The sequence below is a fragment of the Paramisgurnus dabryanus genome, chromosome 14, assembly GCF_030506205.2.
Source record: "Paramisgurnus dabryanus chromosome 14, PD_genome_1.1, whole genome shotgun sequence".
NCBI lineage: Eukaryota > Metazoa > Chordata > Actinopteri > Cypriniformes > Cobitidae > Paramisgurnus > Paramisgurnus dabryanus.
Window position 1 is genome coordinate 29076493 of NC_133350.1, and position 26767 is coordinate 29103259.

The 26767-nt window shown below is 44.6% G+C and overlaps 38 non-coding genes across 38 annotated transcripts; all 38 read right to left on the minus strand.

Moving 5' to 3' along the window:
- Positions 1-307: 307 nt before the first annotated feature.
- On the minus strand, positions 308-380 carry trnak-uuu (transfer RNA lysine (anticodon UUU)). The gene has a single exon. It is a non-coding gene; the product is annotated as a tRNA-Lys (tRNA).
- Positions 381-987: 607 nt separating this feature from the next.
- Positions 988-1128, minus strand: LOC135719503 (U4 spliceosomal RNA). The gene has a single exon (XR_010521139.1). It is a non-coding gene; the product is annotated as a U4 spliceosomal RNA (small nuclear RNA).
- An 880-nt stretch (positions 1129-2008) lies between these two features.
- On the minus strand, positions 2009-2090 carry trnas-uga (transfer RNA serine (anticodon UGA)). Its single transcript has one exon. It is a non-coding gene; the product is annotated as a tRNA-Ser (tRNA).
- A 114-nt stretch (positions 2091-2204) lies between these two features.
- On the minus strand, positions 2205-2276 carry trnah-gug (transfer RNA histidin (anticodon GUG)). The gene has a single exon. It is a non-coding gene; the product is annotated as a tRNA-His (tRNA).
- A 435-nt stretch (positions 2277-2711) lies between these two features.
- On the minus strand, positions 2712-2784 carry trnak-uuu (transfer RNA lysine (anticodon UUU)). The gene has a single exon. It is a non-coding gene; the product is annotated as a tRNA-Lys (tRNA).
- Positions 2785-4211: 1427 nt separating this feature from the next.
- Positions 4212-4352, minus strand: LOC135719537 (U4 spliceosomal RNA). Its single transcript, XR_010521171.1, has one exon. It is a non-coding gene; the product is annotated as a U4 spliceosomal RNA (small nuclear RNA).
- An 879-nt stretch (positions 4353-5231) lies between these two features.
- On the minus strand, positions 5232-5313 carry trnas-uga (transfer RNA serine (anticodon UGA)). Its single transcript has one exon. It is a non-coding gene; the product is annotated as a tRNA-Ser (tRNA).
- A 631-nt stretch (positions 5314-5944) lies between these two features.
- Positions 5945-6017, minus strand: trnak-uuu (transfer RNA lysine (anticodon UUU)). The gene has a single exon. It is a non-coding gene; the product is annotated as a tRNA-Lys (tRNA).
- Positions 6018-6624: 607 nt separating this feature from the next.
- LOC135719554 (U4 spliceosomal RNA) lies at positions 6625-6764 on the minus strand. The gene has a single exon (XR_010521187.1). It is a non-coding gene; the product is annotated as a U4 spliceosomal RNA (small nuclear RNA).
- An 889-nt stretch (positions 6765-7653) lies between these two features.
- On the minus strand, positions 7654-7735 carry trnas-uga (transfer RNA serine (anticodon UGA)). The gene has a single exon. It is a non-coding gene; the product is annotated as a tRNA-Ser (tRNA).
- Positions 7736-7849: 114 nt separating this feature from the next.
- trnah-gug (transfer RNA histidin (anticodon GUG)) lies at positions 7850-7921 on the minus strand. The gene has a single exon. It is a non-coding gene; the product is annotated as a tRNA-His (tRNA).
- Positions 7922-8367: 446 nt separating this feature from the next.
- trnak-uuu (transfer RNA lysine (anticodon UUU)) lies at positions 8368-8440 on the minus strand. Its single transcript has one exon. It is a non-coding gene; the product is annotated as a tRNA-Lys (tRNA).
- A 607-nt stretch (positions 8441-9047) lies between these two features.
- LOC135719543 (U4 spliceosomal RNA) lies at positions 9048-9188 on the minus strand. The gene has a single exon (XR_010521177.1). It is a non-coding gene; the product is annotated as a U4 spliceosomal RNA (small nuclear RNA).
- Positions 9189-10071: 883 nt separating this feature from the next.
- Positions 10072-10153, minus strand: trnas-uga (transfer RNA serine (anticodon UGA)). Its single transcript has one exon. It is a non-coding gene; the product is annotated as a tRNA-Ser (tRNA).
- A 632-nt stretch (positions 10154-10785) lies between these two features.
- Positions 10786-10858, minus strand: trnak-uuu (transfer RNA lysine (anticodon UUU)). Its single transcript has one exon. It is a non-coding gene; the product is annotated as a tRNA-Lys (tRNA).
- A 607-nt stretch (positions 10859-11465) lies between these two features.
- On the minus strand, positions 11466-11606 carry LOC135719504 (U4 spliceosomal RNA). The gene has a single exon (XR_010521140.1). It is a non-coding gene; the product is annotated as a U4 spliceosomal RNA (small nuclear RNA).
- Positions 11607-12489: 883 nt separating this feature from the next.
- On the minus strand, positions 12490-12571 carry trnas-uga (transfer RNA serine (anticodon UGA)). The gene has a single exon. It is a non-coding gene; the product is annotated as a tRNA-Ser (tRNA).
- A 632-nt stretch (positions 12572-13203) lies between these two features.
- Positions 13204-13276, minus strand: trnak-uuu (transfer RNA lysine (anticodon UUU)). Its single transcript has one exon. It is a non-coding gene; the product is annotated as a tRNA-Lys (tRNA).
- A 607-nt stretch (positions 13277-13883) lies between these two features.
- On the minus strand, positions 13884-14024 carry LOC135719505 (U4 spliceosomal RNA). Its single transcript, XR_010521141.1, has one exon. It is a non-coding gene; the product is annotated as a U4 spliceosomal RNA (small nuclear RNA).
- An 880-nt stretch (positions 14025-14904) lies between these two features.
- On the minus strand, positions 14905-14986 carry trnas-uga (transfer RNA serine (anticodon UGA)). The gene has a single exon. It is a non-coding gene; the product is annotated as a tRNA-Ser (tRNA).
- A 114-nt stretch (positions 14987-15100) lies between these two features.
- trnah-gug (transfer RNA histidin (anticodon GUG)) lies at positions 15101-15172 on the minus strand. The gene has a single exon. It is a non-coding gene; the product is annotated as a tRNA-His (tRNA).
- A 446-nt stretch (positions 15173-15618) lies between these two features.
- On the minus strand, positions 15619-15691 carry trnak-uuu (transfer RNA lysine (anticodon UUU)). The gene has a single exon. It is a non-coding gene; the product is annotated as a tRNA-Lys (tRNA).
- Positions 15692-16298: 607 nt separating this feature from the next.
- On the minus strand, positions 16299-16439 carry LOC135719551 (U4 spliceosomal RNA). Its single transcript, XR_010521184.1, has one exon. It is a non-coding gene; the product is annotated as a U4 spliceosomal RNA (small nuclear RNA).
- An 879-nt stretch (positions 16440-17318) lies between these two features.
- On the minus strand, positions 17319-17400 carry trnas-uga (transfer RNA serine (anticodon UGA)). The gene has a single exon. It is a non-coding gene; the product is annotated as a tRNA-Ser (tRNA).
- A 114-nt stretch (positions 17401-17514) lies between these two features.
- trnah-gug (transfer RNA histidin (anticodon GUG)) lies at positions 17515-17586 on the minus strand. The gene has a single exon. It is a non-coding gene; the product is annotated as a tRNA-His (tRNA).
- A 446-nt stretch (positions 17587-18032) lies between these two features.
- On the minus strand, positions 18033-18105 carry trnak-uuu (transfer RNA lysine (anticodon UUU)). Its single transcript has one exon. It is a non-coding gene; the product is annotated as a tRNA-Lys (tRNA).
- A 607-nt stretch (positions 18106-18712) lies between these two features.
- LOC135719506 (U4 spliceosomal RNA) lies at positions 18713-18853 on the minus strand. Its single transcript, XR_010521142.1, has one exon. It is a non-coding gene; the product is annotated as a U4 spliceosomal RNA (small nuclear RNA).
- An 880-nt stretch (positions 18854-19733) lies between these two features.
- trnas-uga (transfer RNA serine (anticodon UGA)) lies at positions 19734-19815 on the minus strand. Its single transcript has one exon. It is a non-coding gene; the product is annotated as a tRNA-Ser (tRNA).
- A 114-nt stretch (positions 19816-19929) lies between these two features.
- Positions 19930-20001, minus strand: trnah-gug (transfer RNA histidin (anticodon GUG)). Its single transcript has one exon. It is a non-coding gene; the product is annotated as a tRNA-His (tRNA).
- A 446-nt stretch (positions 20002-20447) lies between these two features.
- trnak-uuu (transfer RNA lysine (anticodon UUU)) lies at positions 20448-20520 on the minus strand. Its single transcript has one exon. It is a non-coding gene; the product is annotated as a tRNA-Lys (tRNA).
- Positions 20521-21127: 607 nt separating this feature from the next.
- On the minus strand, positions 21128-21272 carry LOC135719563 (U4 spliceosomal RNA). Its single transcript, XR_010521195.1, has one exon. It is a non-coding gene; the product is annotated as a U4 spliceosomal RNA (small nuclear RNA).
- An 871-nt stretch (positions 21273-22143) lies between these two features.
- trnas-uga (transfer RNA serine (anticodon UGA)) lies at positions 22144-22225 on the minus strand. Its single transcript has one exon. It is a non-coding gene; the product is annotated as a tRNA-Ser (tRNA).
- A 114-nt stretch (positions 22226-22339) lies between these two features.
- On the minus strand, positions 22340-22411 carry trnah-gug (transfer RNA histidin (anticodon GUG)). Its single transcript has one exon. It is a non-coding gene; the product is annotated as a tRNA-His (tRNA).
- A 446-nt stretch (positions 22412-22857) lies between these two features.
- Positions 22858-22930, minus strand: trnak-uuu (transfer RNA lysine (anticodon UUU)). The gene has a single exon. It is a non-coding gene; the product is annotated as a tRNA-Lys (tRNA).
- Positions 22931-23537: 607 nt separating this feature from the next.
- LOC135719507 (U4 spliceosomal RNA) lies at positions 23538-23678 on the minus strand. Its single transcript, XR_010521143.1, has one exon. It is a non-coding gene; the product is annotated as a U4 spliceosomal RNA (small nuclear RNA).
- Positions 23679-24561: 883 nt separating this feature from the next.
- Positions 24562-24629, minus strand: trnas-uga (transfer RNA serine (anticodon UGA)). The gene has a single exon. It is a non-coding gene; the product is annotated as a tRNA-Ser (tRNA).
- A 632-nt stretch (positions 24630-25261) lies between these two features.
- trnak-uuu (transfer RNA lysine (anticodon UUU)) lies at positions 25262-25334 on the minus strand. Its single transcript has one exon. It is a non-coding gene; the product is annotated as a tRNA-Lys (tRNA).
- A 607-nt stretch (positions 25335-25941) lies between these two features.
- On the minus strand, positions 25942-26082 carry LOC135719610 (U4 spliceosomal RNA). Its single transcript, XR_010521234.1, has one exon. It is a non-coding gene; the product is annotated as a U4 spliceosomal RNA (small nuclear RNA).
- Positions 26083-26767: the final 685 nt, after the last annotated feature.

Consider the following 26767-nt stretch of genomic DNA (forward strand, 5'->3'; position numbering starts at 1 on the left):
AGGGGTGGTTTCCCGCCCAGGGATTAGTTTAAGACAGGACTAGGCCTCAGTTTAATTAAGCAATACAACTAGTTTTAACAATCATGCCTTATTAAAAACATTACTTGTGTGCATTTCACGGCAAAGCAAAGGGCAATGGTGTCAGTGAAAGTTCTTTTCAGTTTGGACAGCTCTTACATTTATTTTAGTCGAGGACAAGTCATCCTCTGTCCGAGAAACCGCTCTTCAAAATCCAATACGTCCTCGAGGCCGACCCAAACGCCAAGGGGAGACGATCGCAGACGGCAGGACACAAACATGCACTCATCGCCCGAACAGGGACTTGAACCCTGGACCCTCAGATTAAAAGTCTGATGCTCTACCGACTGAGCTATCCGGGCTCATGCCTCAGTACCAAGGCATCACCTCTCATGCCTCCTACGGTCTGATAATGTGGGCAGACAAGGATTGGGATTTCTTTATCATGACCTGTTCATTACTCATTGGTCTGTGGACAGAGTAAATGTTACTAGAAGGCAAGAATGAGCCGGCACCTGCTTCAGTCTTCTAACAGAGTACGTAAGAGCTCTTTAAGGGGAGAAGTCTTGCTTCAGCTTGAGACAGTCTTCTCTTGAGGAAAAAGCAGCCGTTCTCCAAAACGTCACCAGAGAGGCAGCGTTACTAAGCTGAAGGAAGTGTAGGTGTGTCTGCGTAACATGATGAACTGACTATTGAGGTGCACGAGATAAAGCACGTGTGACAAAAACGTGACCCTGCCTGTGAAAAGCCAGCTAAATCATTTTTATGATTTTCTCTTTTCTCCGCAAAATCATCACATATGACGTAGAGAACACACTGTAAAAACATAACCTTAATATCTTTAACGTTGACTTCCACATTAAAGATTGAAATGAATGTGACACCAACGATTGGGATGGAACTTTGATTCCCCTAATCTCACTACTAACAACACTAGCAGACATCTTTCATTTACAACGACCTTGTAAGTCTCTTAAGAGACTGGCAAAAATTGCCAAAGCTGACTGTATTTCAAGTCATCCTGGCGGGGTATTGGGTAAAGTTTTCAACCAGCAAAGATCACGCCTCGGATAAACCTCATAGGCTACGATATTGCCTCTGCGAAAGAATGACTGCAAAGGTCACGACCTTTCATGTGCACATACCTGGACGCTGGACGACATGGTGGTAATCAAGCTTTAAACTGAGATTAGACTTCAGATGCTGCTTTTAGAGCATGTTGTTTGTTTTTGACGAAAGTATATTGAGGAAAGGGTAAACGTTGCAGATGGAAAATAGGCAAGTGGGAATTGTTGACTTGAACCCTTAGAATACAATCGGTTACGGCTTGAAGAGATCATTTCATTATTTAAAGATAACAGGATTGATTAAGAGAATCTAGGTTCTTTTTATGTGGGGACAAACTCTTGTCCACACTCCAACACAGAAGGTGGCGATAATGCACCTTAAAGTTGGTGCTACTTGCCATTAAACGACGAAGAAGAAGAAGAAGAAGGTGGTATGGCTTTGCTGTATGTTTTGCCTTTTCGACAGGTAAGAGATCTTCACCAGAGGTTTACTCATTATTCGCTGTCTATTAGGAAAAGCATGAGTGCAAAACATTTTTAAATGAATTAAGGACAACAAGCAGGGGCAGGGAATTATGGTAATTGTGAAAACAAAAGGGTGGGGCCTTAATCCTTAACATCTTAGAACATGGCTCAGGTTAGGATCAACTCGATTAGCCACAATGCACATCCTTTCTAAACAAAAACCTGTTCCAGCTCTTTTTTGGTTTCATGTTGTGCGAGCTGTTTATGGACAATATGACAACGGAAGCTGCATCACTTGACAACAGGGCTGCTTGTTGAACACACACAGGAGAAACTACGACAGGCTGCTTAGTTTTCCATCCGCAAATCCAATGGTAACAACTTGAGCAGCAGAAATACAGCACTTCGTGAGCTGGAACGACCAACAAGCGAAGCTCTGAAGCCAGGGAGCAGACACACGTAGTCGGCAGGGTTTGAACCTGCGCGGGGAGACCCCAATGGATTTCAAGTCCATCGCCTTAACCACTCGGCCACGACTACAACGAGTCATCCTTGCAAACCCTCTGGGCTTGTTGTGTGCTGAAAAGAACTTGTCGGTCAGTTAGGTACAAAAGGGTCAGCGTTGGGATGATCCACCCTCATCCCTGGGTGGACTGCCGTGACCCGGATTCGAACCGGGGTTGCTGCGGCCACAACGCAGAGTACTAACCACTATACGATCACGGCGTGCCACCAGGCTCCGGCATGGCTGTGCCTCCAGGTTTGCCTGAGTGCGTCGGCCGGAAGGTGCTTGGCATTCATTTTCTGAGGTCTCAATCAATTTTTTGTTTACTTTCATCTGCAAAATGTCTCTCAGGGGTGGTTTCCCGCACAGGGATTAGTTTAAGACAGGACTAGGCCTCAGTTTAATTAAGCAATACAACTAGTTTTAACAATCATGCCTTATTAAAAACATTACTTGTGTGCATTTCACGGCAAAGCAAAGGGCAATGGTGTCAGTGAAAGTTCTTTTCAGTTTGGACAGCTCTTACATTTATTTTAGTCGAGGACAAGTCATCCTCTGTCCGAGAAACCGCCCTTCAAAATCCAATACGTCCTCGAGGCCGACCCAAATGCCAAGGGGAGACAATCGCAGACGGCAGGACACAAACATGCACTCATCGCCCGAACAGGGACTTGAACCCTGGACCCTCAGATTAAAAGTCTGATGCTCTACCGACTGAGCTATCCAGGCTCATGCTTCAGTACCAGGGCATCACCTCTCATGCCTCCTACGGTCTGATAATGTTGGCAGACAAGGATTGGGATTTCTTTATCATGACCTGTTCATTACTCATTGGTCTGTGGACAGAGTAAATGTTACTAGAAGGCCAGAATGAGCCGGCACCTGCTTCAGTCTTCTAACAGAGTACGTAAGAGCTCTTTAAGGGGAGAAGTCTTGCTTCAGCTTGAGACAGTCTTCTCTAGGGATGGCTGAAACGAAACAGTCGTTCCGAAGCTTTGCGAGATCCCGAAGCGCAGATGTATCGAAACACTGATCCGAAGCGTGATTCAAAACACCCATGTCACGTGACTATGACCAAACGAAGCCTCGAAGTGTTTCATTAAATGTTTCATCAGGTGTGGTCTGCCGAATCAGCGTTTGATTGGCACGGTCGGGAACAGACAACACAATCGCACATCTGTATAAAAGTGAAATAAACGCATATTGACCTTGTGGGTTTTTGTGAGAGGAGTTTTTCAAAGGCTGGAGAAATTATCTGTAAAAAAGAAGTAGGCTAAGTCCTTCCACACACAGCAGATATTTATATGTGACATGGTGGCTTGATATATTTTATTAATTTCTTATTGTTTATGTGGTATTTATCTCTATTCAATTTATTTATTAAATAGACCAGCTTATAGTTATTGACAATGATGAGCCTAAAAGCTCATGTAGTTGTCAAACAGATGTTAAAACAACAACAAAAAATATGTAACTTAATTGTGACGACGGTAATAACAATGCGTTTCCCGGGGTTCGATCCAAAGGGCTTTTGCATGAGAGTCTAGGAAACTATCCACTCTCCCACCTGATCACTTATATCAATTACACAACATGTGGGATACAATTTGTCAGTGCTCGTCTAAAACCTTGTCAAGGCTGCTCTATGGCAATACGTGCAAATGACCACTAGGTGTCACTGTGGAGGCGGTTTCGATCCATGTTTCGAAGCCTCGACACAATTGATTCAACTGTTTCAGTGTTTCACGAAGCCTCGCTCTGCCCATCACTAGTCTTCTCTTGAGGAAAAAGCAGCCGTTCTCCAAAACGTCACCAGAGAGGCAGCGTTACTAAGCTGAAGGAAGTGTAGGTGTGTCTGCGTAACATGATGAACTGACTATTGAGGTGCACGAGATAAAGCACGTGTGACAAAAACGTGACCCTGCCTGTGAAAAGCCAGCTAAATCATTTTTATGATTTTCTCTTTTCTCCGCAAAATCATCACATATGACGTAGAGAACACACTGTAAAAACATAACCTTAATATCTTTAACGTTGACTTCCACATTAAAGATTGAAATGAATGTGACACCAACGATTGGGATGGAACTTTGATTCCCCTAATCTCACTGCTAACAACACTAGCAGACATCTTTCATTTACAACGACCTTGTAAGTCTCTTAAGAAACTGGCAAAAATTGCCAAAGCTGACTGTATTTCAAGTCATCCTGGCGGGGTATTGGGTAAAGTTTTCAACCAGCAAAGATCACGCCTCGGATAAACCTCATAGGCTACGATATTGCCTCTGCGAAAGAATGACGGCAAAGGTCACGACCTTTCATGTGCACATACCTGGACGCTGGACGACATGGTGGTAATCAAGCTTTAAACTGAGATTAGACTTCAGATGCTGCTTTTAGAGCATGTTGTTTGTTTTTGACGAAAGTATATTGAGGAAAGGGTAAACGTTGCAGATGGAAAATAGGCAAGTGGGAATTGTTGACTTGAACCCTTAGAATACAATCGGTTACGGCTTGAAGAGATCATTTCATTATTTAAAGATAACAGGATTGATTAAGAGAATCTAGGTTCTTTTTATGTGGGGACAAACTCTTGTCCACACTCCAACACAGAAGGTGGCGATAATGCACCTTAAAGTTGGTGCTACTTGCCATTAAACGACGAAGAAGAAGAAGAAGAAGGTGGTATGGCTTTGCTGTATGTTTTGCCTTTTCGACAGGTAAGAGATCTTCACCAGAGGTTTACTCATTATTCGCTGTCTATTAGGAAAAGCATGAGTGCAAAACATTTTTAAATGAATTAAGGACAGCAAGCCGGGGCAGGGAATTATGGTAATTGTGAAAACAAAAGGGTGGGGCCTTAATCCTTAACATCTTAGAACATGGCTCAGGTTAGGATCAACTCGATTAGCCACAATGCACATCCTTTCTAAACAAAAACCTGTTCCAGCTCTTTTTTGGTTTCATGTTGTGCGAGCTGTTTATGGACAATATGACAACGGAAGCTACTCACTTGACAACAGGGCTGCTTGTTGAACACACACAGGAGAAACTACGACAGGCTGCTTAGTTTTCCATCTGCAAATCCAATGGTAACAACTTGAGCAGCAGAAATACAGCACTTCGTGAGCTGGAACGACCAACAAGCGAAGCTCTGAACCCAGGGAGCAGACACACGTAGTCGGCAGGGTTTGAACCTGCGCGGGGAGACCCCAATGGATTTCAAGTCCATCGCCTTATCCACTCGGCCACGACTACAACGAGTCATCCTTGCAAACCCTCTGGGCTTGTTGTGTGCTGAAAAGAACTTGTCGGTCAGTTAGGTACAAAAGGGTCAGCGTTGGGATGATCCACCCACATCCCTGGGTGGACTGCCGTGACCCGGATTCGAACCGGGTTGCTGCGGCCACAACGCAGAGTACTAACCACTATACGATCACGGCGTGCCACCAGGCTCCGGCATGGCTGTGCCTCCAGGTTTGCCTGAGTGCGTCGGCCGGAAGGTGCTTGGCATTCATTTTCTGAGGTCTCAATCAATTTTTTGTTTACTTTCATCTGCAAACCTTAAGCAAAATGTCTCTCAGGGGTGGTTTCCCGCACAGGGATTAGTTTAAGACAGGACTAGGCCTCAGTTTAATTAAGCAATACAACTAGTTTTAACAATCATGCCTTATTAAAAACATTACTTGTGTGCATTTCACGGCAAAGCAAAGGGCAATGGTGTCAGTGAAAGTTCTTTTCAGTTTGGACAGCTCTTACATTTATTTTAGTCGAGGACAAGTCATCCTCTGTCCGAGAAACCGCCCTTCAAAATCCAATACGTCCTCGAGGCCGACCCAAACGCCAAGGGGAGACGATCGCAGACGGCAGGACACAAACATGCACTCATCGCCCGAACAGGGACTTGAACCCTGGACCCTCAGATTAAAAGTCTGATGCTCTACCGACTGAGCTATCCGGGCTCATGCTTCAGTACCAGGGCATCACCTCTCATGCCTCCTACGGTCTGATAATGTTGGCAGACAAGGATTGGGATTTCTTTATCATGACCTGTTCATTACTCATTGGTCTGTGGACAGAGTCAATGTTACTAGAAGGCCAGAATGAGCCGGCACCTGCTTCAGTCTTCTAACATAGTACGTAAGAGCTCTTTAAGGGGAGAAGTCTTGCTTCAGCTTGAGACAGTCTTCTCTTGAGGAAAAAGCAGCCGTTCTCCAAAACGTCACCAGAGAGGCAGCGTTACTAAGCTGAAGGAAGTGTAGGTGTGTCTGCGTAACATGATGAACTGACTATTGAGGTGCACGAGATAAAGCACGTGTGACAAAAACGTGACCCTGCCTGTGAAAAGCCAGCTAAATCATTTTTATGATTTTCTCTTTTCTCCGCAAAATCATCACATATGACGTAGAGAACACTCTGTAAAAACATAACCTTAATATCTTTAACGTTGACTTCCACATTAAAGATTGAAATGAATGTGACACCAACGATTGGGATGGAACTTTGATTCCCCTAATCTCACTACTAACAACACTAGCAGACATCTTTCATTTACAACGACCTTGTAAGTCTCTTAAGAGACTGGCAAAATTGCCAAAGCTGACTGTATTTCAAGTCATCTTGGCGGGGTATTGGGTAAAGTTTTCAACCAGCAAAGATCACGCCTCGGATAAACCTCATAGGCTACGATATTGCCTCTGCGAAAGAATGACGGCAAAGGTCACGACCTTTCATGTGCACATACCTGGACGCTGGACGACATGGTGGTAATCAAGCTTTAAACTGAGATTAGACTTCAGATGCTGCTTTTAGAGCATGTTGTTTGTTTTTGACGAAAGTATATTGAGGAAAGGGTAAACGTTGCAGATGGAAAATAGGCAAGTGGGAATTGTTGACTTGAACCCTTAGAATACAATCGGTTACGGCTTGAAGAGATCATTTCATTATTTAAAGATAACAGGATTGATTAAGAGAATCTAGGTTCTTTTTATGTGGGGACAAACTCTTGTCCACACTCCAACACAGAAGGTGGCGATAATGCACCTTAAAGTTGGTGCTACTTGCCATTAAACGACGAAGAAGAAGAAGAAGAAGAAGAAGAAGGTGGTATGGCTTTGCTGTATGTTTTGCTTTTTCGACAGGTAAGAGATCTTCACCAGAGGTTTACTCATTATTCGCTGTCTATTAGGAAAAGCATGAGTGCAAAACATTTTTAAATGAATTAAGGACAACAAGCCGGGGCAGGGAATTATGGTAATTGTGAAAACAAAAGGGTGGGGCCTTAATCCTTAACATCTTAGAACATGGCTCAGGTTAGGATCAACTCGATTAGCCACAATGCACATCCTTTCTAAACAAAAACCTGTTCCAGCTCTTTTTTGGTTTCATGTTGTGCGAGCTGTTTATGGACAATATGACAACGGAAGCTGCATCACTTGACAACAGGGCTGCTTGTTGAACACACACAGGAGAAACTACGACAGGCTGCTTAGTTTTCCATCCGCAAATCCAATGGTAACAACTTGAGCAGCAGAAATACAGCACTTCGTGAGCTGGAACGACCAACAAGCGAAGCTCTGAAGCCTGGGAGCAGACACACGTAGTCGGCAGGGTTTGAACCTGCGCGGGGAGACCCCAATGGATTTCAAGTCCATCGCCTTAACCACTCGGCCACGACTACAACGAGTCATCCTTGCAAACCCTCTGGGCTTGTTGTGTGCTGAAAAGAACTTGTCGGTCAGTTAGGTACAAAAGGGTCAGCGTTGGGATGATCCACCCACATCCCTGGGTGGACTGCCGTGACCCGGATTCGAACCGGGGTTGCTGCGGCCACAACGCAGAGTACTAACCACTATACGATCACGGCGTGCCACCAGGCTCCGGCATGGCTGTGCCTCCAGGTTTGACTGAGTGCGTCGGCCGGAAGGTGATTGGCATTCATTTTCTGAGGTCTCAATCAATTTTTTGTTTACTTTCATCTGCAAACCTTAAGCAAAATGTCTCTCAGGGGTGGTTTCCCGCACAGGGATTAGTTTAAGACAGGACTAGGCATCAGTTTAATTAAGCAATACAACTAGTTTTAACAATCATGCCTTATTAAAAACATTACTTGTGTGCATTTCACGGCAAAGCAAAGGGCAATGGTGTCAGTGAAAGTTCTTTTCAGTTTGGACAGCTCTTACATTTATTTTAGTCGAGGACAAGTCATCCTCTGTCCGAGAAACCGCCCTTCAAAATACAATACGTCCTCGAGGCCGACCCAAACGCCAAGGGGAGACGATCGCAGACGGCAGGACACAAACATGCACTCATCGCCCGAACAGGGACTTGAACCCTGGACCCTCAGATTAAAAGTCTGATGCTCTACCGACTGAGCTATCCGGGCTCATGCTTCAGTACCAGGGCATCACCTCTCATGCCTCCTACGGTCTGATAATGTTGGCAGACAAGGATTGGGATTTCTTTATCATGACCTGTTCATTACTCATTGGTCTGTGGACAGAGTAAATGTTACTAGAAGGCCAGAATGAGCCGGCACCTGCTTCAGTCTTCTAACAGAGTACGTAAGAGCTCTTTAAGGGGAGAAGTCTTGCTTCAGCTTGAGACAGTCTTCTCTTGAGGAAAAAGCAGCCGTTCTCCAAAACGTCACCAGAGAGGCAGCGTTACTAAGCTGAAGGAAGTGTAGGTGTGTCTGCGTAACATGATGAACTGACTATTGAGGTGCACGAGATAAAGCACGTGTGACAAAAACGTGACCCTGCCTGTGAAAAGCCAGCTAAATCATTTTTATGATTTTCTCTTTTCTCCGCAAAATCATCACATATGACGTAGAGAACACTCTGTAAAAACATAACCTTAATATCTTTAACGTTGACTTCCACATTAAAGATTGAAATGAATGTGACACCAACGATTGGGATGGAACTTTGATTCCCCTAATCTCACTACTAACAACACTAGCAGACATCTTTCATTTACAACGACCTTGTAAGTCTCTTAAGAGACTGGCAAAATTTGCCAAAGCTGACTGTATTTCAAGTCATCCTGGCGGGGTATTGGGTAAAGTTTTCAACCAGCAAAGATCACGCCTCGGATAAACCTCATAGGCTACGATATTGCCTCTGCGAAAGAATGACGGCAAAGGTCACGACCTTTCATGTGCACATACCTGGACGCTGGACGACATGGTGGTAATCAAGCTTTAAACTGAGATTAGACTTCAGATGCTGCTTTTAGAGCATGTTGTTTGTTTTTGACGAAAGTATATTGAGGAAAGGGTAAACGTTGCAGATGGAAAATAGGCAAGTGGGAATTGTTGACTTGAACCCTTAGAATACAATCGGTTACGGCTTGAAGAGATCATTTCATTATTTAAAGATAACAGGATTGATTAAGAGAATCTAGGTTCTTTTTATGTGGGGACAAACTCTTGTCCACACTCAAACACAGAAGGTGGCGATAATGCACCTTAAAGTTGGTGCTACTTGCCATTAAACGACGAAGAAGAAGAAGAAGAAGAAGGTGGTATGGCTTTGCTGTATGTTTTGCCTTTTCGACAGGTAAGAGATCTTCACCAGAGGTTTACTCATTATTCGCTGTCTATTAGGAAAAGCATGAGTGCAAAACATTTTTAAATGAATTAAGGACAACAAGCCGGGGCAGGGAATTATGGTAATTGTGAAAACAAAAGGGTGGGGCCTTAATCCTTAACATCTTAGAACATGGCTCAGGTTAGGATCAACTCGATTAGCCACAATGCACATCCTTTCTAAACAAAAACCTGTTCCAGCTCTTTTTTGGTTTCATGTTGTGCGAGCTGTTTATGGACAATATGACAACGGAAGCTGCATCACTTGACAACAGGGCTGCTTGTTGAACACACACAGGAGAAACTACGACAGGCTGCTTAGTTTTCCATCCGCAAATCCAATGGTAACAACTTGAGCAGCAGAAATACAGCACTTCGTGAGCTGGAACGACCAACAAGCGAAGCTCTGAAGCCAGGGATCAGACACACGTAGTCGGCAGGGTTTGAACCTGCGCGGGGAGACCCCAATGGATTTCAAGTCCATCGCCTTAACCACTCGGCCACGACTACAACGAGTCATCCTTGCAAACCCTCTGGGCTTGTTGTGTGCTGAAAAGAACTTGTCGGTCAGTTAGGTACAAAAGGGTCAGCGTTGGGATGATCCACCCACATCCCTGGGTGGACTGCCGTGACCCGGATTCGAACCGGAGTTGCTGCGGCCACAACGCAGAGTACTAACCACTATACGATCACGGCGTGCCACCAGGCTCCGGCATGGCTGTGCCTCCAGGTTTGCCTGAGTGCGTCGGCCGGAAGGTGCTTGGCATTCATTTTCTGAGGTCTCAATCAATTTTTTGTTTACTTTCATCTGCAAACCTTAAGCAAAATGTCTCTCAGGGGTGGTTTCCCGCCCAGGGATTAGTTTAAGACAGGACTAGGCCTCAGTTTAATTAAGCAATACAACTAGTTTTAACAATCATGCCTTATTAAAAGCATTACTTGTGTGCATTTCACGGCAAAGCAAAGGGCAATGGTGTCAGTGAAAGTTCTTTTCAGTTTGGACAGCTCTTACATTTATTTTAGTCGAGGACAAGTCATCCTCTGTCCGAGAAACCGCCCTTCAAAATACAATACGTCCTCGAGGCCGACCCAAACGCCAAGGGGAGACGATCGCAGACGGCAGGACACAAACATGCACTCATCGCCCGAACAGGGACTTGAACCCTGGACCCTCAGATTAAAAGTCTGATGCTCTACCAACTGAGCTATCCGGGCTCATGCTTCAGTACCAGGGCATCACCTCTCATGCCTCCTACGGTCTGATAATGTTGGCAGACAAGGATTGGGATTTCTTTATCATGACCTGTTCATTACTCATTGGTCTGTGGACAGAGTAAATGTTACTAGAAGGCCAGAATGAGCCGGCACCTGCTTCAGTCTTCTAACAGAGTACGTAAGAGCTCTTTAAGGGGAGAAGTCTTGCTTCAGCTTGAGACAGTCTTCTCTTGAGGAAAAAGCAGCCGTTCTCCAAAACGTCACCAGAGAGGCAGCGTTACTAAGCTGAAGGAAGTGTAGGTGTGTCTGCGTAACATGATGAACTGACTATTGAGGTGCACGAGATAAAGCACGTGTGACAAAAAGGTGACCCTGCCTGTGAAAAGCCAGCTAAATCATTTTTATGATTTTCTCTTTTCTCCGCAAAATCATCACATATGACGTAGAGAACACTCTGTAAAAACATAACCTTAATATCTTTAACGTTGACTTCCACATTAAAGATTGAAATGAATGTGACACCAACGATTGGGATGGAACTTTGATTCCCCTAATCTCACTACTAACAACACTAGCAGACATCTTTCATTTACACCGACCTTGTAAGTCTCTTAAGAGACTGGCAAAAATTGCCAAAGCTGACTGTATTTCAAGTCATCCTGGCGGGGTATTGGGTAAAGTTTTCAACCAGCAAAGATCACGCCTCGGATAAACCTCATAGGCTACGATATTGCCTCTGCGAAAGAATGACTGCAAAGGTCACGACCTTTCATGTGCACATACCTGGACGCTGGACGACATGGTGGTAATCAAGCTTTAAACTGAGATTAGACTTCAGATGCTGCTTTTAGAGCATGTTGTTTGTTTTTGACGAAAGTATATTGAGGAAAGGGTAAACGTTGCAGATGGAAAATAGGCAAGTGGGAATTGTTGACTTGAACCCTTAGAATACAATCGGTTACGGCTTGAAGAGATCATTTCATTATTTAAAGATAACAGGATTGATTAAGAGAATCTAGGTTCTTTTTATGTGGGGACAAACTCTTGTCCACACTCAAACACAGAAGGTGGCGATAATGCACCTTAAAGTTGGTGCTACTTGCCATTAAACGACGAAGAAGAAGAAGAAGAAGAAGGTGGTATGGCTTTGCTGTATGTTTTGCCTTTTCGACAGGTAAGAGATCTTCACCAGAGGTTTACTCATTATTCGCTGTCTATTAGGAAAAGCATGAGTGCAAAACATTTTTAAATGAATTAAGGACAACAAGCCGGGGCAGGGAATTATGGTAATTGTGAAAACAAAAGGGTGGGGCCTTAATCCTTAACATCTTAGAACATGGCTCAGGTTAGGATCAACTCGATTAGCCACAATGCACATCCTTTCTAAACAAAAACCTGTTCCAGCTCTTTTTTGGTTTCATGTTGTGCGAGCTGTTTATGGACAATATGACAACGGAAGCTGCATCACTTGACAACAGGGCTGCTTGTTGAACACACACAGGAGAAACTACGACAGGCTGCTTAGTTTTCCATCCGCAAATCCAATGGTAACAACTTGAGCAGCAGAAATACAGCACTTCGTGAGCTGGAACGACCAACAAGCGAAGCTCTGAAGCCAGGGATCAGACACACGTAGTCGGCAGGGTTTGAACCTGCGCGGGGAGACCCCAATGGATTTCAAGTCCATCGCCTTAACCACTCGGCCACGACTACAACGAGTCATCCTTGCAAACCCTCTGGGCTTGTTGTGTGCTGAAAAGAACTTGTCGGTCAGTTAGGTACAAAAGGGTCAGCGTTGGGATGATCCACCCACATCCCTGGGTGGACTGCCGTGACCCGGATTCGAACCGGAGTTGCTGCGGCCACAACGCAGAGTACTAACCACTATACGATCACGGCGTGCCACCAGGCTCCGGCATGGCTGTGCCTCCAGGTTTGCCTGAGTGCGTCGGCCGGAAGGTGCTTGGCATTCATTTTCTGAGGTCTCAATCAATTTTTTGTTTACTTTCATCTGCAAACCTTAAGCAAAATGTCTCTCAGGGGTGGTTTCCCGCCCAGGGATTAGTTTAAGACAGGACTAGGCCTCAGTTTAATTAAGCAATACAACTAGTTTTAACAATCATGCCTTATTAAAAGCATTACTTGTGTGCATTTCACGGCAAAGCAAAGGGCAATGGTGTCAGTGAAAGTTCTTTTCAGTTTGGACAGCTCTTACATTTATTTTAGTCGAGGACAAGTCATCCTCTGTCCGAGAAACCGCCCTTCAAAATACAATACGTCCTCGAGGCCGACCCAAACGCCAAGGGGAGACGATCGCAGACGGCAGGACACAAACATGCACTCATCGCCCGAACAGGGACTTGAACCCTGGACCCTCAGATTAAAAGTCTGATGCTCTACCAACTGAGCTATCCGGGCTCATGCTTCAGTACCAGGGCATCACCTCTCATGCCTCCTACGGTCTGATAATGTTGGCAGACAAGGATTGGGATTTCTTTATCATGACCTGTTCATTACTCATTGGTCTGTGGACAGAGTAAATGTTACTAGAAGGCCAGAATGAGCCGGCACCTGCTTCAGTCTTCTAACAGAGTACGTAAGAGCTCTTTAAGGGGAGAAGTCTTGCTTCAGCTTGAGACAGTCTTCTCTTGAGGAAAAAGCAGCCGTTCTCCAAAACGTCACCAGAGAGGCAGCGTTACTAAGCTGAAGGAAGTGTAGGTGTGTCTGCGTAACATGATGAACTGACTATTGAGGTGCACGAGATAAAGCACGTGTGACAAAAAGGTGACCCTGCCTGTGAAAAGCCAGCTAAATCATTTTTATGATTTTCTCTTTTCTCCGCAAAATCATCACATATGACGTAGAGAACACTCTGTAAAAACATAACCTTAATATCTTTAACGTTGACTTCCACATTAAAGATTGAAATGAATGTGACACCAACGATTGGGATGGAACTTTGATTCCCCTAATCTCACTACTAACAACACTAGCAGACATCTTTCATTTACAACGACCTTGTAAGTCTCTTAAGAGACTGGCAAAAATTGCCAAAGCTGACTGTATTTCAAGTCATCCTGGCGGGGTATTGGGTAAAGTTTTCAACCAGCAAAGATCACGCCTCGGATAAACCTCATAGGCTACGATATTGCCTCTGCGAAAGAATGACTGCAAAGGTCACGACCTTTCATGTGCACATACCTGGACGCTGGACGACATGGTGGTAATCAAGCTTTAAACTGAGATTAGACTTCAGATGCTGCTTTTAGAGCATGTTGTTTGTTTTTGACGAAAGTATATTGAGGAAAGGGTAAACGTTGCAGATGGAAAATAGGCAAGTGGGAATTGTTGACTTGAACCCTTAGAATACAATCGGTTACGGCTTGAAGAGATCATTTCATTATTTAAAGATAACAGGATTGATTAAGAGAATCTAGGTTCTTTTTATGTGGGGACAAACTCTTGTCCACACTCCAACACAGAAGGTGGCGATAATGCACCTTAAAGTTGGTGCTACTTGCCATTAAACGACGAAGAAGAAGAAGAAGAAGGTGGTATGGCTTTGCTGTATGTTTTGCCTTTTCGACAGGTAAGAGATCTTCACCAGAGGTTTACTCATTATTCGCTGTCTATTAGGAAAAGCATGAGTGCAAAACATTTTTAAATGAATTAAGGACAACAAGCAGGGGCAGGGAATTATGGTAATTGTGAAAACAAAAGGGTGGGGCCTTAATCCTTAACATCTTAGAACATGGCTCAGGTTAGGATCAACTCAATTAGCCACAATGCACATCCTTTCTAAACAAAAACCTGTTCCAGCTCTTTTTTGGTTTCATGTTGTGCGAGCTGTTTATGGACAATATGACAACGGAAGCTGCATCACTTGACAACAGGGCTGCTTGTTGAACACACACAGGAGAAACTACGACAGGCTGCTTAGTTTTCCATCCGCAAATCCAATGGTAACAACTTGAGCAGCAGAAATACAGCACTTCGTGAGCTGGAACGACCAACAAGCGAAGCTCTGAAGCCAGGGAGCAGACACACGTAGTCGGCAGGGTTTGAACCTGCGCGGGGAGACCCCAATGGATTTCAAGTCCATCGCCTTAACCACTCGGCCACGACTACAACGAGTCATCCTTGCAAACCCTCTGGGCTTGTTGTGTGCTGAAAAGAACTTGTCGGTCAGTTAGGTACAAAAGGGTCAGCGTTGGGATGATCCACCCTCATCCCTGGGTGGACTGCCGTGACCCGGATTCGAACCGGGGTTGCTGCGGCCACAACGCAGAGTACTAACCACTATACGATCACGGCGTGCCACCAGGCTCCGGCATGGCTGTGCCTCCAGGTTTGCCTGAGTGCGTCGGCCGGAAGGTGCTTGGCATTCATTTTCTGAGGTCTCAATCAATTTTTTGTTTACTTTCATCTGCAAACCTTAAGCAAAATGTCTCTCAGGGGTGGTTTCCCGCACAGGGATTAGTTTAAGACAGGACTAGGCCTCAGTTTAATTAAGCAATACAACTAGTTTTAACAATCATGCCTTATTAAAAACATTACTTGTGTGCATTTCACGGCAAAGCAAAGGGCAATGGTGTCAGTGAAAGTTCTTTTCAGTTTGGACAGCTCTTACATTTATTTTAGTCGAGGACAAGTCATCCTCTGTCCGAGAAACCGCCCTTCAAAATCCAATACGTCCTCGAGGCCGACCCAAACGCCAAGGGGAGACGATCGCAGACGGCAGGACACAAACATGCACTCATCGCCCGAACAGGGACTTGAACCCTGGACCCTCAGATTAAAAGTCTGATGCTCTACCGACTGAGCTATCCAGGCTCATGCTTCAGTACCAGGGCATCACCTCTCATGCCTCCTACGGTCTGATAATGTTGGCAGACAAGGATTGGGATTTCTTTATCATGACCTGTTCATTACTCATTGGTCTGTGGACAGAGTAAATGTTACTAGAAGGCCAGAATGAGCCGGCACCTGCTTCAGTCTTCTAACAGAGTACGTAAGAGCTCTTTAAGGGGAGAAGTCTTGCTTCAGCTTGAGACAGTCTTCTCTTGAGGAAAAAGCAGCCGTTCTCCAAAACGTCACCAGAGAGGCAGCGTTACTAAGCTGAAGGAAGTGTAGGTGTGTCTGCGTAACATGATGAACTGACTATTGAGGTGCACGAGATAAAGCACGTGTGACAAAAACGTGACCCTGCCTGTGAAAAGCCAGCTAAATCATTTTTATGATTTTCTCTTTTCTCCGCAAAATCATCACATATGACGTAGAGAACACACTGTAAAAACATAACCTTAATATCTTTAACGTTGACTTCCACATTAAAGATTGAAATGAATGTGACACCAACGATTGGGATGGAACTTTGATTCCCCTAATCTCACTACTAACAACACTAGCAGACATCTTTCATTTACAACGACCTTGTAAGTCTCTTAAGAAACTGGCAAAAATTGCCAAAGCTGACTGTATTTCAAATCATCCTGGCGGGGTATTGGGTAAAGTTTTCAACCAGCAAAGATCACGCCTCGGATAAACCTCATAGGCTACGATATTGCCTCTGCGAAAGAATGACGGCAAAGGTCACGACCTTTCATGTGCACATACCTGGACGCTGGACGACATGGTGGTAATCAAGCTTTAAACTGAGATTAGACTTCAGATGCTGCTTTAAGAGCATGTTGTTTGTTTTTGACGAAAGTATATTGAGGAAAGGGTAAACGTTGCAGATGGAAAATAGGCAAGTGGGAATTGTTGACTTGAACCCTTAGAATACAATCGGTTACGGCTTGAAGAGATCATTTCATTATTTAAAGATAACAGGATTGATTAAGAGAATCTAGGTTCTTTTTATGTGGGGACAAACTCTTGTCCACACTCCAACACAGAAGGTGGCGATAATGCACCTTAAAGTTGGTGCTACTTGCCATTAAACGACGAAGAAGAAGAAGAAGAAGGTGGTATGGCTTTGCTGTATGTTTTGCCTTTTCGACAGGTAAGAGATCTTCACCAGAGGTTTACTCATTATTCGCTGTCTATTAGGAAAAGCATGAGTGCAAAACATTTTTAAATGAATTAAGGACAGCAAGCCGGGGCAGGGAATTATGGTAATTGTGAAAACAAAAGGGTGGGGCCTTAATCCTTAACATCTTAGAACATGGCTCAGGTTAGGATCAACTCGATTAGCCACAATGCACATCCTTTCTAAACAAAAACCTGTTCCAGCTCTTTTTTGGTTTCATGTTGTGCGAGCTGTTTATGGACAATATGACAACGGAAGCTACTCACTTGACAACAGGGCTGCTTGTTGAACACACACAGGAGAAACTACGACAGGCTGCTTAGTTTTCCATCTGCAAATCCAATGGTAACAACTTGAGCAGCAGAAATACAGCACTTCGTGAGCTGGAACGACCAACAAGCGAAGCTCTGAACCCAGGGAGCAGACACACGTAGTCGGCAGGGTTTGAACCTGCGCGGGGAGACCCCAATGGATTTCAAGTCCATCGCCTTAACCACTCGGCCACGACTACAACGAGTCATCCTTGCAAACCCTCTGGGCTTGTTGTGTGCTGAAAAGAACTTGTCGGTCAGTTAGGTACAAAAGGGTCAGCGTTGGGATGATCCACCCACATCCCTGGGTGGACTGCCGTGACCCGGATTCGAACCGGGGTTGCTGCGGCCACAACGCAGAGTACTAACCACTATACGATCACGGCGTGCCACCAGGCTCCGGCATGGCTGTGCCTCCAGGTTTGACTGAGTGCGTCGGCCGGAAGGTGCTTGGCATTCATTTTCTGAGGTCTCAATCAATTTTTTGTTTACTTTCATCTGCAAACCTTAAGCAAAATGTCTCTCAGGGGTGGTTTCCCGCACAGGGATTAGTTTAAGACAGGACTAGGCCTCAGTTTAATTAAGCAATACAACTAGTTTTAACAATCATGCCTTATTAAAAACATTACTTTTGTGCATTTCACGGCAAAGCAAAGGGCAATGGTGTCAGTGAAAGTTCTTTTCAGTTTGGACAGCTCTTACATTTATTTTGGTCGAGGACAAGTCATCCTCTGTCCGAGAAACCGCCCTTCAAAATCCAATACGTCCTCAAGGCCGACCCAAACGCCAAGGGGAGACGATCGCAGACGGCAGGACACAAACATGCACTCATCGCCCGAACAGGGACTTGAACCCTGGACCCTCAGATTAAAAGTCTGATGCTCTACCGACTGAGCTATCCGGGCTCATGCCTCAGTACCAGGGCATCACCTCTCATGCCTCCTACGGTCTGATAATGTTGGCAGACAAGGATTGGGATTTCTTTATCATGACCTGTTCATTACTCATTGGTCTGTGGACAGAGTAAATGTTACTAGAAGGCCAGAATGAGCCGGCACCTGCTTCAGTCTTCTAACAGAGTACGTAAGAGCTCTTTAAGGGGAGAAGTCTTGCTTCAGCTTGAGACAGTCTTCTCTTGAGGAAAAAGCAGCCGTTCTCCAAAACGTCACCAGAGAGGCAGCGTTACTAAGCTGAAGGAAGTGTAGGTGTGTCTGCGTAACATGATGAACTGACTATTGAGGTGCACGAGATAAAGCACGTGTGACAAAAACGTGACCCTGCCTGTGAAAAGCCAGCTAAATCATTTTTATGATTTTCTCTTTTCTCCGCAAAATCATCACATATGACGTAGAGAACACTCTGTAAAAACATAACCTTAATATCTTTAACGTTGACTTCCACATTAAAGATTGAAATGAATGTGACACCAACGATTGGGATGGAACTTTGATTCCCCTAATCTCACTACTAACAACACTAGCAGACATCTTTCATTTACAACGACCTTGTAAGTCTCTTAAGAGACTGGCAAAAATTGCCAAAGCTGACTGTATTTCAAGTCATCCTGGCGGGGTATTGGGTAAAGTTTTCAACCAGCAAAGATCACGCCTCGGATAAACCTCATAGGCTACGATATTGCCTCTGCGAAAGAATGACTGCAAAGGTCACGACCTTTCATGTGGACATACCTGGACGCTGGACGACATGGTGGTAATCAAGCTTTAAACTGAGATTAGACTTCAGATGCTGCTTTTAGAGCATGTTGTTTGTTTTTGACGAAAGTATATTGAGGAAAGGGTAAACGTTGCAGATGGAAAATAGGCAAGTGGGAATTGTTGACTTGAACCCTTAGAATACAATCGGTTACGGCTTGAAGAGATCATTTCATTATTTAAAGATAACAGGATTGATTAAGAGAATCTAGGTTCTTTTTATGTGGGGACAAACTCTTGTCCACACTCCAACACAGAAGGTGGCGATAATGCACCTTAAAGTTGGTGCTACTTGCCATTAAACGACGAAGAAGAAGAAGAAGAAGGTGGTATGGCTTTGCTGTATGTTTTGCCTTTTCGACAGGTAAGAGATCTTCACCAGAGGTTTACTCATTATTCGCTGTCTATTAGGAAAAGCATGAGTGCAAAACATTTTTAAATGATTTAAGGACAACAAGCCGGGGCAGGGAATTATGGTAATTGTGAAAACAAAAGGGTGGGGCCTTAATCCTTAACATCTTAGAACATGGCTCAGGTTAGGATCAACTCGATTAGCCACAATGCACATCCTTTCTAAACAAAAACCTGTTCCAGCTCTTTTTAGGTTTCATGTTGTGCGAGCTGTTTATGGACAATATGACAACGGAAGCTGCATCACTTGACAACAGGGCTGCTTGTTGAACACACACAGGAGAAACTACGACAGGCTGCTTAGTTTTCCATCCGCAAATCCAATGGTAACAACTTGAGCAGCAGAAATACAGCACTTCGTGAGCTGGAACGACCAACAAGCAAAGCTCTGAACCCAGGGAGCAGACACACGTAGTCGGCATGGTTTGAACCTGCGCGGGGAGACCCCAATGGATTTCAAGTCTATCGCCTTAACCACTCGGCCACGACTACAACGAGTCATCCTTGCAAACCCTCTGGGCTTGTTGTGTGCTGAAAAGAACTTGTCGGTCAGTTAGGTACAAAAGGGTCAGCGTTGGGATGATCCACCCACATCCCTGGGTGGACTGCCGTGACCCGGATTCGAACCGGGGTTGCTGCGGCCACAACGCAGAGTACTAACCACTATACGATCACGGCGTGCCACCAGGCTCCGGCATGGCTGTGCCTCCAGGTTTGACTGAGTGCGTCGGCCGGAAGGTGCTTGGCATTCATTTTCTGAGGTCTCAATCAATTTTTTGTTTACTTTCATCTGCAAACCTTAAGCAAAATGTCTCTCAGGGGTGGTTTCCCGCACAGGGATTAGTTTAAGACAGGACTAGGCCTCAGTTTAATTAAGCAATACAACTAGTTTTAACAATCATGCCTTATTAAAAACATTACTTGTGTGCATTTCACGGCAAAGCAAAGGGCAATGGTGTCAGTGAAAGTTCTTTTCAGTTTGGACAGCTCTTACATTTATTTTAGTCGAGGACAAGTCATCCTCTGTCCGAGAAACCGCCCTTCAAAATACAATACGTCCTCGAGGCCGACCCAAACGCCAAGGGGAGACGATCGCAGACGGCAGGACACAAACATGCACTCATCGCCCGAACAGGGACTTGAACCCTGGACCCTCAGATTAAAAGTCTGATGCTCTACCGACTGAGCTATCCGGGCTCATGCTTCAGTACCAGGGCATCACCTCTCATGCCTCCTACGGTCTGATAATGTTGGCAGACAAGGATTGGGATTTCTTTATCATGACCTGTTCATTACTCATTGGTCTGTGGACAGAGTAAATGTTACTAGTAGGCCAGAATGAGCCGGCACCTGCTTCAGTCTTCTAACAGAGTACGTAAGAGCTCTTTAAGGGGAGAAGTCTTGCTTCAGCTTGAGACAGTCTTCTCTTGAGGAAAAAGCAGCCGTTCTCCAAAACGTCACCAGAGAGGCAGCGTTACTAAGCTGAAGGAAGTGTAGGTGTGTCTGCGTAACATGATGAACTGACTATTGAGGTGCACGAGATAAAGCACGTGTGACAAAAACGTGACCCTGCCTGTGAAAAGCCAGCTAAATCATTTTTATGATTTTCTCTTTTCTCCGCAAAATCATCACATATGACGTAGAGAACACTCTGTAAAAACATAACCTTAATATCTTTAACGTTGACTTCCACATTAAAGATTGAAATGAATGTGACACCAACGATTGGGATGGAACTTTGATTCCCCTAATCTCACTACTAACAACACTAGCAGACATCTTTCATTTACAACGACCTTGTAAGTCTCTTAAGAGACTGGCAAAAATTGCCAAAGCTGACTGTATTTCAAGTCATCCTGGCGGGGTATTGGGTAAAGTTTTCAACCAGCAAAGATCACGCCTCGGATAAACCTCATAGGCTACGATATTGCCTCTGCGACGGCAAAGGTCACGACCTTTCATGTGCACATACCTGGACGCTGGACGACATGGTGGTAATCAAGCTTTAAACTGAGATTAGACTTCAGATGCTGCTTTTAGAGCATGTTGTTTGTTTTTGACGAAAGTATATTGAGGAAAGGGTAAACGTTGCAGATGGAAAATAGGCAAGTGGGAATTGTTGACTTGAACCCTTAGAATACAATCGGTTACGGCTTGAAGAGATCATTTCATTATTTAAAGATAACAGGATTGATTAAGAGAATCTAGGTTCTTTTTATGTGGGGACAAACTCTTGTCCACACTCCAACACAGAAGGTGGCGATAATGCACCTTAAAGTTGGTGCTACTTGCCATTAAACGACGAAGAAGAAGAAGAAGAAGAAGGTGGTATGGCTTTGCTGTATGTTTTGCCTTTTCGACAGGTAAGAGATCTTCACCAGAGGTTTACTCATTATTCGCTGTCTATTAGGAAAAGCATGAGTGCAAAACATTTTTAAATGAATTAAGGACAACAAGCAGGGGCAGGGAATTATGGTAATTGTGAAAACAAAAGGGTGGGGCCTTAATCCTTAACATCTTAGAACATGGCTCAGGTTAGGATCAACTCGATTAGCCACAATGCACATCCTTTCTAAACAAAAACCTGTTCCAGCTCTTTTTTGGTTTCGTGTTGTGCGAGCTGTTTATGGACAATATGACAACGGAAGCTGCATCACTTGACAACAGGGCTGCTTGTTGAACACACACAGGAGAAACTACGACAGGCTGCTTAGTTTTCCATCCGCAAATCCAATGGTAACAACTTGAGCAGCAGAAATACAGCACTTCGTGAGCTGGAACGACCAACAAGCGAAGCTCTGAAGCCAGGGATCAGACACACGTAGTCGGCAGGGTTTGAACCTGCGCGGGGAGACCCCAATGGATTTCAAGTCCATCGCCTTAACCACTCGGCCACGACTACAACGAGTCATCCTTGCAAACCCTCTGGGCTTGTTGTGTGCTGAAAAGAACTTGTCGGTCAGTTAGGTACAAAAGGGTCAGCGTTGGGATGATCCACCCACATCCCTGGGTGGACTGCCGTGACCCGGATTCGAACCGGGGTTGCTGCGGCCACAACGCAGAGTACTAACCACTATACGATCACGGCGTGCCACCAGGCTCCGGCATGGCTGTGCCTCCAGGTTTGCCTGAGTGCGTCGGCCGGAAGGTGCTTGGCATTCATTTTCTGAGGTCTCAATCAATTTTTTGTTTACTTTCATCTGCAAACCTTAAGCAAAATGTCTCTCAGGGGTGGTTTCCCGCCCAGGGATTAGTTTAAGACAGGACTAGGCCTCAGTTTAATTAAGCAATACAACTAGTTTTAACAATCATGCCTTATTAAAAACATTACTTGTGTGCATTTCACGGCAAAGCAAAGGGCAATGGTGTCAGTGAAAGTTCTTTTCAGTTTGGACAGCTCTTACATTTATTTTAGTCGAGGACAAGTCATCCTCTGTCCGAGAAACCGCTCTTCAAAATACAATACGTCCTCGAGGCCGACCCAAACGCCAAGGGGAGACGATCGCAGACGGCAGGACACAAACATGCACTCATCGCCCGAACAGGGACTTGAACCCTGGACCCTCAGATTAAAAGTCTGATGCTCTACCGACTGAGCTATCCGGGCTCATGCTTCAGTACCAGGGCATCACCTCTCATGCCTCCTACGGTCTGATAATGTTGGCAGACAAGGATTGGGATTTCTTTATCATGACCTGTTCATTACTCATTGGTCTGTGGACAGAGTAAATGTTACTAGTAGGCCAGAATGAGCCGGCACCTGCTTCAGTCTTCTAACAGAGTACGTAAAAGCTCTTTAAGGGGAGAAGTCTTGCTTCAGCTTGAGACAGTCTTCTCTTGAGGAAAAAGCAGCCGTTCTCCAAAACGTCACCAGAGAGGCAGCGTTACTAAGCTGAAGGAAGTGTAGGTGTGTCTGCGTAACATGATGAACAGACTATTGAGGTGCACGAGATAAAGCATGTGTGACAAAAACGTGACCCTGCCTGTGAAAAGCCAGCTAAATCATTTTTATGATTTTCTCTTTTCTCCGCAAAATCATCACATATGACGTAGAGAACACTCTGTAAAAACATAACCTTAATATCTTTAACGTTGACTTCCACATTAAAGATTGAAATGAATGTGACACCAACGATTGGGATGGAACTTTGATTCCCCTAATCTCACTACTAACAACACTAGCAGACATCTTTCATTTACAACGACCTTGTAAGTCTCTTAAGAGACTGGCAAAAATTGCCAAAGCTGACTGTATTTCAAGTCATCCTGGCGGGGTATTGGGTAAAGTTTTCAACCAGCAAAGATCACGCCTCGGATAAACCTCATAGGCTACGATATTGCCTCTGCGAAAGAATGACGGCAAAGGTCACGACCTTTCATGTGCACATACCTGGACGCTGGACGACATGGTGGTAATCAAGCTTTAAACTGAGATTAGACTTCAGATGCTGCTTTTAGAGCATGTTGTTTGTTTTTGACGAAAGTATATTGAGGAAAGGGTAAACGTTGCAGATGGAAAATAGGCAAGTGGGAATTGTTGACTTGAACCCTTAGAATACAATCGGTTACGGCTTGAAGAGATCATTTCATTATTTAAAGATAACAGGATTGATTAAGAGAATCTAGGTTCTTTTTATGTGGGGACAAACTCTTGTCCACACTCCAACACAGAAGGTGGCGATAATGCACCTTAAAGTTGGTGCTACTTGCCATTAAACGACGAAGAAGAAGAAGAAGAAGAAGGTGGTATGGCTTTGCTGTATGTTTTGCCTTTTCGACAGGTAAGAGATCTTCACCAGAGGTTTACTCATTATTCGCTGTCTATTAGGAAAAGCATGAGTGCAAAACATTTTTAAATGAATTAAGGACAACAAGCCGGGGCAGGGAATTATGGTAATTGTGAAAACAAAAGGGTGGGGCCTTAATCCTTAACATCTTAGAACATGGCTCAGGTTAGGATCAACTCGATTAGCCACAATGCACATCCTTTCTAAACAAAAACCTGTTCCAGCTCTTTTTTGGTTTCATGTTGTGCGAGCTGTTTATGGACAATATGATAAAGGGAGCTGCATCACTTGACAACAGGGCTGCTTGTTGAACACACACAGGAGAAACTACGACAGGCTGCTTAGTTTTCCATCCGCAAATCCAATGGTAACAACTTGAGCAGCAGAAATACAGCACTTCGTGAGCTGGAACGACCAACAAGCGAAGCTCTGAAGCCAGGGATCAGACACACGTAGTCGGCAGGGTTTGAACCCCAATGGATTTCAAGTCCATCGCCTTAACCACTCGGCCACGACTACAACGAGTCATCCTTGCAAACCCTCTGGGCTTGTTGTGTGCTGAAAAGAACTTGTCGGTCAGTTAGGTACAAAAGGGTCAGCGTTGGGATGATCCACCCACATCCCTGGGTGGACTGCCGTGACCCGGATTCGAACCGGAGTTGCTGCGGCCACAACGCAGAGTACTAACCACTATACGATCACGACGTGCCACCAGGCTCCGGCATGGCTGTGCCTCCAGGTTTGCCTGAGTGCGTCGGCCGGAAGGTGCTTGGCATTCATTTTCTGAGGTCTCAATCAATTTTTTGTTTACTTTCATCTGCAAACCTTAAGCAAAATGTCTCTCAGGGGTGGTTTCCCGCCCAGGGATTAGTTTAAGACAGGACTAGGCCTCAGTTTAATTAAGCAATACAACTAGTTTTAACAATCATGCCTTATTAAAAACATTACTTGTGTGCATTTCACGGCAAAGCAAAGGGCAATGGTGTCAGTGAAAGTTCTTTTCAGTTTGGACAGCTCTTACATTTATTTTAGTCGAGGACAAGTCATCCTCTGTCCGAGAGACCGCCCTTCAAAATACAATACGTCCTCGAGGCCGACCCAAACGCCAAGGGGAGACGATCGCAGACGGCAGGACACAAACATGCACTCATCGCCCGAACAGGGACTTGAACCCTGGACCCTCAGATTAAAAGTCTGATGCTCTACCAACTGAGCTATCCGGGCTCATGCTTCAGTACCAGGGCATCACCTCTCATGCCTCCTACGGTCTGATAATGTTGGCAGACAAGGATTGGGATTTCTTTATCATGACCTGTTCATTACTCATTGGTCTGTGGACAGAGTAAATGTTACTAGAAGGCCAGAATGAGCCGGCACCTGCTTCAGTCTTCTAACAGAGTACGTAAGAGCTCTTTAAGGGGAGAAGTCTTGCTTCAGCTTGAGACAGTCTTCTCTTGAGGAAAAAGCAGCCGTTCTCCAAAACGTCACCAGAGAGGCAGCGTTACTAAGCTGAAGGAAGTGTAGGTGTGTCTGCGTAACATGATGAACTGACTATTGAGGTGCACGAGATAAAGCACGTGTGACAAAAAGGTGACCCTGCCTGTGAAAAGCCAGCTAAATCATTTTTATGATTTTCTCTTTTCTCCGCAAAATCATCACATATGACGTAGACAACACTCTGTAAAAACATAACCTTAATATCTTTAACGTTGACTTCCACATTAAAGATTGAAATGAATGTGACACCAACGATTGGGATGGAACTTTGATTCCCCTAATCTCACTACTAACAACACTAGCAGACATCTTTCATTTACAACGACCTTGTAAGTCTCTTAAGAGACTGGCAAAAATTGCCAAAGCTGACTGTATTTCAAGTCATCTTGGCGGGGTATTGGGTAAAGTTTTCAACCAGCAAAGATCACGCCTCGGATAAACCTCATAGGCTACGATATTGCCTCTGCGAAAGAATGACGGCAAAGGTCACGACCTTTCATGTGCACATACCTGGACGCTGGACGACATGGTGGTAATCAAGCTTTAAACTGAGATTAGACTTCAGATGCTGCTTTTAGAGCATGTTGTTTGTTTTTGACGAAAGTATATTGAGGAAAGGGTAAACGTTGCAGATGGAAAATAGGCAAGTGGGAATTGTTGACTTGAACCCTTAGAATACAATCGGTTACGGCTTGAAGAGATCATTTCATTATTTAAAGATAACAGGATTGATTAAGAGAATCTAGGTTCTTTTTATGTGGGGACAAACTCTTGTCCACACTCCAACACAGAAGGTGGCGATAATGCACCTTAAAGTTGGTGCTACTTGCCATTAAACGACGAAGAAGAAGAAGAAGAAGGTGGTATGGCTTTGCTGTATGTTTTGCCTTTTCGACAGGTAAGAGATCTTCACCAGAGGTTTACTCATTATTCGCTGTCTATTAGGAAAAGCATGAGTGCAAAACATTTTTAAATGAATTAAGGACAACAAGCCGGGGCAGGGAATTATGGTAATTGTGAAAACAAAAGGGTGGGGCCTTAATCCTTAACATCTTAGAACATGGCTCAGGTTAGGATCAACTCGATTAGCCACAATGCACATCCTTTCTAAACAAAAACCTGTTCCAGCTCTTTTTTGGTTTCATGTTGTGCGAGCTGTT